Genomic DNA, 10,000 nt, shown 5'->3' on the forward strand with positions numbered 1-10,000 from the left:
TAGTACTTGGCTCAGGTGTACTGCTTTCTTCACACTACATTTGGGTCAGCTATTCTGCTTGCTTCACACTAGTATTGGGTTCACGTATGCTACTTGCTTCTCACTAGTACTTGGCTCAGGTATGCTGCTTGCTTCACAATTGTATTTGGCTCCGATATACTGCTTGCTTCACAATTGTACTTGGTTCAGGTATACTGCTTGCTTCACACTAGTACTTTGCTCAGGTATACTGTTTGCTTCTCACTAGTATTTGGTTCAGGTATACTGCTTGCTTCACACTAGTATTTGGTTCAGGTATACTGCTTGCTTCACACTAGTATTTGGTTCAGGTATACTGCTTGCTTCACACTAGTATTTGGCTCAGGTGTACTGCTTTCTTCACACTAGTACTTTGCTCAGGTATACTGTTTGCTTCTCACTAGTATTTGGCTCAGGTATACTGTTTGCTTCTCACTAGTATTTGGTTCAGGTATACTGCTTGCTTCACACTAGTATTTGGTCAGGTATACTGCTTGCTTCACACTAGTATTTGGTTCAGGTATACTGCTTGCTTCACACTAGTATTTGGTTCAGGTATACTGCTTGCTTCACACTAGTATTTGGTCAGGTATACTGCTTGCTTCACACTAGTATTTGGTTCAGGTATACTGCTTGCTTCACACTAGTATTTGGTTCAGGTATACTGCTTGCTTCACACTAGTATTTGGTTCAGGTATACTGCTTGCTTGACACTAGTATTTGGCTTAGGTATACTGCTTGCTTCACACTAGTATTTGGCTCAGGTATACTGCTTGCTTCACACTAGTATTTGGCTCAGGTATACTGCTTGCTTCACACTAGTATTTGGTTCAGGTATACTGCTTGCTTCACACTAGTATTTGGTTCAGGTATACTGCTTGCTTCACACTAGTATTTGGTTCAGGTATACTGCTTGCTTCACACTAGTATTTGGTTCAGGTATACTGCTTGCTTCACACTAGTATTTGGCTTAGGTATACTGCTTTTCCACCTCTGCCTGGAATGAGTTCCGGGGCCAACGCCCCCGTGGCCCGGTCCATGAGCAGGCGTCACGGTGACTCAGAGCATGATCAACCTAGCTGTTACTGTTGGCTACACGGAATCCGACGTACGAACCACAGCCCGGCTGGTCAGGTGCTGACTTTAGGTGTCTGTCCAGTTTCCTCTTTAACACAGCGATGGTCTATTGGTAATCCCGTTTATGTTTGGTGGGATGCTGTTGAAGAGTCTTTAACCCCTGACGTTGTGTTTTCTCTCAGTGTGCTCGCAACATTTTTGCTTTTCTTAGGGAAGATGTTGCACCGTTTACCGAATGTTTTTTGCTCTCACAGTGATTTGTATGCGCAGATCTGGGATCAGTCCCTCCAGAATTTTCCAGGTGTAAATTATTATGTATATTTCTCGCCTTTGTGGTACTAGGTTCAGTATAATTCTAACCTCTCACTAGTGGTTAGCTTATGTATGATTCTTGCTTTACACAGGTATACTTCTGTGGTGCTTGGTTTTGGTATGCCGTTCACCTCTAACTAGTGATTGCCTCAAATATACTTTTCGCCAATCATTAGTTTTTCATTACTACAGATACAGAGAGCTCATAGGTAAACTTCATTTTATAATTCTGTGTTTAGTCTTGGTGTCATCTTGTGAGTAGAAGCGCAGAAGTTCATCTTGGGTGGCGGGATCCACTTTCATTTTGAAACGTCGTTCGTTGCCAGACATGCAGAGTAAGACAGGGAGGAGGGTATCTTTGGTATCCTCGAGTGTAAACCGAATGGTTAGAGGCTAGCGAGACGTCTGGCAGTAATGATGGGGATGTCGTGCACGTAGCGAAGCTAAGTAATAGAAGATGGGATGATGGAGGAACGCTGCTCAGCTTTAAGATGTACTATTTAGTAATTTTTTAGTAATTTTAGCATACATACAGAGGTACAAAAAAATACAGGTAAGAGCAGCATGCCAAAGCCACTTATATGCATAGCATTACGGGCTGGCTTAAAATTAACTATGCACAGGTTTACCAAAGGTCTGTTAGAAGAGGGAGTCTTCAAAGAAGAAAGAATTGAAACCGACACTAGTTTCAGTTAGATGCATGAAGTGACGGACAGGAGCAGTTATTTCATGGAGTCTTCAATTTTTTGGTGCAGGTGATTGATTTCTTGTGAAGTGGGAGGTCATGGCCAGGAGGGAAAAGGTCACGTTATTTACGTTGATATATCGATTTTGATAAAACACACAGTGAGAGCGAATCGTCTTCAATATGGGATTCCAAATAACTGCATTTGTGTTTGTTTACTGTCTTGTCTGTAAACAAAATACCATCCACTGACGCCTATGTAACCGCCAGTCTTCTTGCCTTTGCTCCAGATTCTCCTCCACCACGATGCTGTGAACACTAACTCCAAGGCTGAGGAACTGATTACCTCATCTTTTGTATATAATTCTACTGTCTTCCTATTATGTCCTAGAATCTGTATTGATAAAGCCACTGGATGGCGAAACGTCTACAATAAAGATATCCAGATGTTGCACATGTGTCTTAATTTTCACACAAAATACCATTAACTTGAACGCTGTTGTTTGGATAGCAGCATAGACTGAAGTGAAATTTTTGAGGTCTTAAAAAGTTCAGATATGGCCCCTCTTCACAAAGGACGGTGCAGTGTGATGTCAGAAAATCGTACTTTGAGAGATACTGTGATGCCAACTTATCATTTTTATTCCAAAGAACGACCTACATGGCCCAATTCAACATGGATTTGCCAGGAAGATAACTCAGACAAATATTAGATCATGATAAAAATCACGGGTAAAAAAAAAAGCGGAGTTTCCAAAAACATTTGACAAATTTAGCCATGGAGTGATAGCCCATAACATGAAATCAGTAGATATAAGGAGAAAAGTAGACAAATGGATATTCGCATTTCTAGCTAACAAAACTGAGTATCCCATGGCAAGGTTCCAGCGCTTATACTCTTTCTTATTATGATATCAGATGTAAATAAAAACACTAGCCACAGCTTAGTATTATTCTTACCAGACGATACGACAAGTATGAAGATTGCCTCAGTAGAAGACACATAGCAAACAATTGTCAACAAAGTTTTCAGTGGGGAAATTAAAATAACATTCATGTTCGTTGGTGATCAATTTTATTAGCTTAGATATAGTAAGAATGAAGTCCAGATGAGGCCAGTATAGTGAACGCAGGTAGACCATCTGATACAGTGTAGATACCGGTAAAAGCCGTACCAATAATTGTCAGAATATGTAAGTTAGAGAACATCAGTCAAATACAGCAAAGCTAGGGAAGGGGAGGATTGGTGGATTATAAGATTATTCACAACTAGAACAGCAGTGTCCATGATAAATTTTCAAGTCTGTAGTGCTTCCACAGCTCTAGCATTGTTCTGTGCTCATAGCTCTAGCGTTGTTCTGTGCTCACAGCTCTAGCATTGTTCTGTGCTCATAGCTCTAGCGCTCTGTCCTCACAGCGGCTTTCAGTGCAGGAGTGATAGCAGAGCTGGAAAATGTACATACGTTGCTTCTCGCATAAAATAAAATAACTGAACTGCTAGGATCTCCTCGATACGCTTCCAATGTTTTCTATGGAATGGAGAAGAGATACCTGATAATATACTATAATCCTCGGAACACTGTCCAGACAGGCAGGTAGGGCCACTGATAACAAAATTGCTAATGAGAAAGTTTCAGTTACTTTCTTATTAAATAATTTAGGAAATAAAGATTTAAACGAAATATAAAACAAACTCGAATCACTTAATAGTGTAAAACATGTGAGAGACTTAAGAATGGTTGTCAAAAGGATCTCACCTTCAAGACAACTATGACAACTACAAGGAACATGATAGGCTGGATAACTATAACCTTCAAAATAAGCGATGCCAAACTAGTTATGATGCTCTTCAAGTTGTTCTCTCTAGGCTATAATACTTCTGTACCAACAGTTCCGTTGAAGGTATGCGAATTTGCTTACCTGGAGAATGTGTAGAGAACCTTCACAGCTCGCATAAATCTAGGCAGTGCTTGCCTTACAATGTTGGCGAGAAAGATGCATTATAATCTATGGGTGAAAAATTCTAGAGGGATTGGTCTCATATCTGCATTTTCAAACACTGCCTTGGGAGGAGGCATAGGCGGTTGCGACTCAGTGCCACCTAAAGACATTAACGCCTTTTTCTTTCGGAAATCCGATGTCATCGAGTGTCATGGCATTCGTTACTATCAATTGTGATAATTAAGACAGTTGGGTCTATTCCAAAACGTTTAGCCTATACAGTTGGCTTTAGTCGAATACAGAGAAGGTAGCAAAAGCAGTAGAGATGTAAAGACGATTTAATTAGTCCATCACCCTCGAAGACGTAGTTTTGAGGTGGTCAGTCCCTCAGTCTGGAGAAGACTTCTGCTCCATAGTCTGGAACTGTGAAGCTGAAGTGACTGAATGGAAACTGTCAGATAATCTTGGCGACAGGACAGGCGGAGCCCACCTAAATAAGCAAGAATGTAACCACTGAGAGGCAGTGTAGTAAACCTACTGAGGTCAATCTCAAATCCAACTCTTATCATTCGTAACTAGTAGTCAGGCAAAATAATATTGACTGAAGATGTCCTGTACAGTGTGGATATGTTACCGGCAAGTTGTTAATTAAGACTGACCACCTCAAAACTACGTCTTCGAGGGTGATAGACTGATTACATCGTATTTTCATCTCTACTGCATAACATTCATTAGGAATGAAAAAACCCTGAATGACATCACAAAGCCTGTATTTCAAACACTTATCGTAGCTCTCCAGAGGTGAAGCATGTGCCTAGGATAATACGGGCATTTCCTCTCTAGAAAAGTAAACCGGTCGCTCTGGGGGTCTTTTGTTTTCCTAACGAGTTTGCCAGCAAACTCCATCAGAAACATAAATGCATTCTTGCTACCATGCTCCGAGGGTCCTCAGTCCTGTAGCATGATGACAGACCTTTGTATATGTTAATGTAATGGATCTCCCTGGAGCAGATGGCACCATCCCCATCAACTTAGGAGTATCTTAGGTAGGTGTCGGCCATTGTATATACACAGGTGTAGTCCTCTGATATCAAACAACTTTTATTCCGAGTAGAGAAATTAGATTAACAAAAATGATCCCAAATGGATGGACAATAGATTGAAACATCTCATTGGTCAAAAGAGAGGCATATATAGGCGTATCAAAAGAGGGGATGGGCAGTTAAGAAATCAGTATATTCAATTAAAGAGAGAAATAACGAAAGGAATAAGAAAAGCAAAACGGATTATGAGGCTAAGGTCGCAGGGGATTCAAAGACTAACCCAAAAGGGTTCTTTCAGGTATACAGAAGTAAGATTAGGGACAAGATTGGCCCACTTAGAGTAACTCTGGTCAGATCACTGACAGTGATAAGGATGTGTGAAATTCTCAATACCTACTTTCTCTCAGTTTTCACCCAGGAAAATACTAGCGATATTCCTGAAATAATAGATTATGTAGAACAGGACGATAATAAACTATGCACGATTGCTGTAACTAGTGACATGGTCCTCAGACAAATAGAGAAACTAAAACCTAACAAATCCCCAGGTCCTGATGAACCGTTTGCAAGGGTGTTAAAGGAATGTAAAGAGGAACTTGGCATACCTTTGGCTAATCTTTTTAACATATCACTACAAACTGGCATAGTGCCTGATTAGTGGAAAATGGCAAATGTAATACCTATTTACAAGGCAGGTGACAGGTCCTTGCCTTCGAACTATAGACCAATAAGCCTTACCTCCATAGTGGGAAAATTTATGTAATCAATAATTGCCCAAGTAATTCGTAGCCATCTTGACAGGCACAGATTGATTAATGAATCTCAATACTTGTTTTACAAAGGGGCGTTCCTGTCTTACGAATTTACTAACATTTTTCACTAAGGTGTTTGAGGAGGTAGATCATGGTAGTGCATATGATAATGTGTATATGGACTTAAGTAAGGCTTTCGATGGAGTTCCACATCAGAGGCTATTGAGGAAACTTAAGGTACACGGAATAGGAGGAGAAATTTTTTCCTGGGTAGAGGCATGGCTGACAAATAGGCAACAGAAAGTTTGCATAAATGGGGAGAAATCAGAATGGGGGCACGTCACAAGCGGTGTTCCTCAGGGGTCAGTGTTGGGCCCATTGTTGTTCACAATTTACATACACGACATAGATGAGGGAATAAATAGCGACATAAGCAAATTTGCTGATGACACCAAAATAGGCCGTCCAATTCATTCTAATGAGGACATTAGAGCACTCCAGGATGATTTGAATAGACTGATGCAATGGTCGGAGAAGTGGCAGATGCAGTTTAATATAGACAAATGCAAAGTTCTAAATGTTGGACAAGAAAATAACCATGCCACATATAAACTAAATGTAGATCTTAATATTATGGATTGTGAAAAGGATTCAGCAGTTCTGGTTAGCAGTTACCTAAAACCAAGACAACAGTGCATTAGTGTTCACAATAAAGCTAACAGAATCCGTGGCTTCATAGCAAGAAGTATAAATAATAGAAGTCCTCAGGTTGGTCTTCAACTCTATATGTCTTTGTTTAGCCTCATTTAGATTATGCCACGCAGTATTACAAAATGGATATAAATGCACTGGAAAACGTACAAAGGAGGATGACAAAGTTGATCCCATGTATCAGAAATCTTTCCTATGACGATAAACTGAGGTCCCTGAATCTGTACTCTCTAGAAAGGCGTAGAATTAGGGGGGATATGATTAAGGTGTATCAATGAAAAACAGGAATTAATAAAGGGGATGTAAATAACGTGCTAAAAATATCTAACATAGGGCTCGCATTAATGGCTTTAAATTGGAAAAATTCAGATTCAGGAAGGATATAGGAAAGCACTGGTTTGGTAATAGAGTTGTGGATGAGTGGAACAAACTCCCGAGTACAGTCATAGACGCTATGACGTTGTTTAGTTTTAAAAATAGGTTGGATAAATAAATGAGTGTGTGTGGGTGGGTGAGAGTTGGACCTGACTAGCTTGTGCTACTAGGTTGGATGCCGTGCTCCTCCCTTAAGAGACGTATCTGACCTCACTAGGTCTTAAGCTGGTGGGAGAATTGGACCTGCCTCGTATAGGCCAGTAGGCCTGCTGCAGTGTTGATTCTTTCTTATATTCTTATTGGATACAAGGAAAATGGAAGCAGGTAAGAATGGGGTGAAAGTTTATAAGCTATAGGAGGTAGTTAGGGTAAGATATAAACGACTGTTGGAGGATAGATGGGCTAGTGAGAGTAATGGAGGTTGAACATGTATGAGGTAGGTTTAAGAATGTAGTGTTAGTTTTCAGGAGAAGTTTGTGGTTACAGGAAGTGGGTGTGGGAGGGAAGAAGAGCGATTGGTGGAATTATGTGAAGAGATTACAGAGAAAAAGTTAGCATATGAGATGTTTTTACAAAGTAGAAGTGATGCAAGGAGGGAGGAGTATATGGAGAGAAGAAGAGAGGTTAAGAGAGTGGTGAAGCAGTGTAAAAAGAGAGCAAATGAGAGAGTGGGTGAGATGTTATCAACAATTTTGTTGAAAATAAAAGTTTTGGAGTGTGATTAATAAGTTGAGGAAACCTAGGGAACAAATAGATTTGAAAGTTAAAAATAGGAGAGGAGAACTATTGAATGGAGAGTTAGAGGTATCGGGCAGATGGAGGGAATATTTTGAGGAATTGTTAAATGTTGATGAAGATAGGGCAAGGAGGAACAACATCTTGTAGGAGTGAATTGTGAGTGTGGGGGAAGTTCGTGAGGCGGTGGGTAGAATGAAAGGGGGTAAGGCAGCTGGGATTGATGCGATAAAGATAGAAATGTTAAAAGCAGGTGGGGATATAGTTCTGGAGTGGTTGATGCTTTTATTTAATAAATATGTGGAAGAGGGTAAGATACCTAGGGATTGGCATAGAGCATGCATAGTTTCTTTGTATAAAGGCAAAGGGGATAAAAGAGAGTGCAAAAACTATAGAATTATAGGGGAATAAGTCTGTTGTGTATAACTGGTACATTGTATGATAGTTATTATTGAAAAAATGAGAGTAAGACTGAGACTAGGATAGCAGATGAACAAGGAGGCTTTAGGAAGGGTAGGGAGTGTGTAGACCAAGTGTTTGCAGGGAAACATATAGGTGAACAGTATTTAGATAAGGGTAAAGAGGTTTTTGTGAGAGTATGTAGGAGAGAGGGAGATTATTTCCCAGTAAAAGTAGGCCTTAAACAAGGATGTGTGATGTCACCATGGTAGTTCAGTATATATATAGATGTGGTTCTAAGAGAAGTGAATGCTCGAGTATTGTCAAGAAATGTGAGGTTAAAAGATAAAGAATCTAACACAAAGTGGGAGTTGTCACAGTTGCTCTTTGCTGATGACACTGCTTTTGAGAGTTTCTGAAGAGAAGTTGAAGAGGTTGGTGGATGAGTTTGGTAGGGTATGTAAAAGAAGAAAATTAAAAGTTAATATATAAACATAAGAATATAACACTGCAGTAGGCCTGCTGGCCCATGCGAGGCAGATCCAAGTCTCCCACCGGTTTAAGCCAATGACCAAACCTAGTCAGGTCAGATCACATTCTCTTAAGAAGGAGCATGGCATTAAATCTGCTAGCACAGGCTAGTCATGTCTAACTCACACCCACCCACATCCACTCATGTATTTATCTAACCTACTTTTAAAACTACACAACGTCTTAGCTTCTATGACGGTACTCGGGAGTAAGTTCCTCTCATCCACAGCTCTATTAGCAAACCAGTGCTTTCCTGTATCCTTACTGAATCTGAATTTTTCCAACTTGAAACCATTGCTGCAGTCCTGTCTTGGCTAGATATTTTTTAGCACGCTACTTAGATCTCCTTTATTTATTCCCATTGTCCATTTATGCACCTCAATCATATCCCCTCTAATTCTATGCCTTTCTAGAGTGTGCAGATTCAGGCCTCTCAGTCTATCCTCGTAGGGAAGATTTATGATACATAGGATCAACTTTGTCATCCTCCTCTGTACATTTTCCAGTGCATGTATATCCATTCTGTAATACGGTGACCAGAACTGTGCAGCATAATCTAAATGAGGCCTAACCAAAGATATACAGAGTTGAAGAACAACCTGAGGACTTCTATTATTTATACTTCTTGATATGAAGCCAAGGATTCTGTTAACTTTATTGCAAACACTTATGCACTGTTGTCTTGGTTTCACATTACTGCTAACCAGAATTCCTAAATCCTTTTCACAGTCAGTAATATTAAGATCTGCTTTATTTAGTTTGTATGTGGCATGGTTATTTTCCTGTCCAACATTTAGAACTTTGCATTTGTCTATATTAAACTGCATCTGCCACTTCTCCAACCACTGCATCAGTCTATTGAAGTTATCCTGGAGTGCTCTAATGTCCTCATTAGAATGAATTGGACGGCCTCTTTTGGTGTAAGCAAATTTTCTTACGTGTCTGTTGATTCCCTCATCAATGTCGTTTATGTAAATTGTGAACAACAAAGGGCCCAACACTGACCCCTGTGGAACACTGCTCGTGACGTGCCCCCCATTCTAATTTCTACCCCTTTATGCAAACTCTGCTGCCTATTTGTCAACCACGCCTCTACCCAGGAAAAAATTTCTCCTATTCCTTGTGCCTTAAGTTTCATCAATAGCCTCTGATGTGGAACTCTATCGACAGCTTTACTGAAGTCTGTATACACTTATCATATTCATTATAATGATCTACCTCCTCAAATACCTTAGTGAAAAATGTTAGTAAATTTGTAAGGCAGCAATGCCCCTTTGTAAAACCATGTTGAGATTCATTAATCAATTTATTCCTTTCACGATGGCTATGAATTGCCTCAGCAATTATTGATTCCATAATTTTTCCCACTATGGAGGTAAGGCTTATTGATCTGTAGTTCGAAGCTAAGGACCTGTCACCTG

The sequence above is a fragment of the Cherax quadricarinatus genome, chromosome 3 (genome assembly GCF_038502225.1).
Source record: "Cherax quadricarinatus isolate ZL_2023a chromosome 3, ASM3850222v1, whole genome shotgun sequence".
NCBI lineage: Eukaryota > Metazoa > Arthropoda > Malacostraca > Decapoda > Parastacidae > Cherax > Cherax quadricarinatus.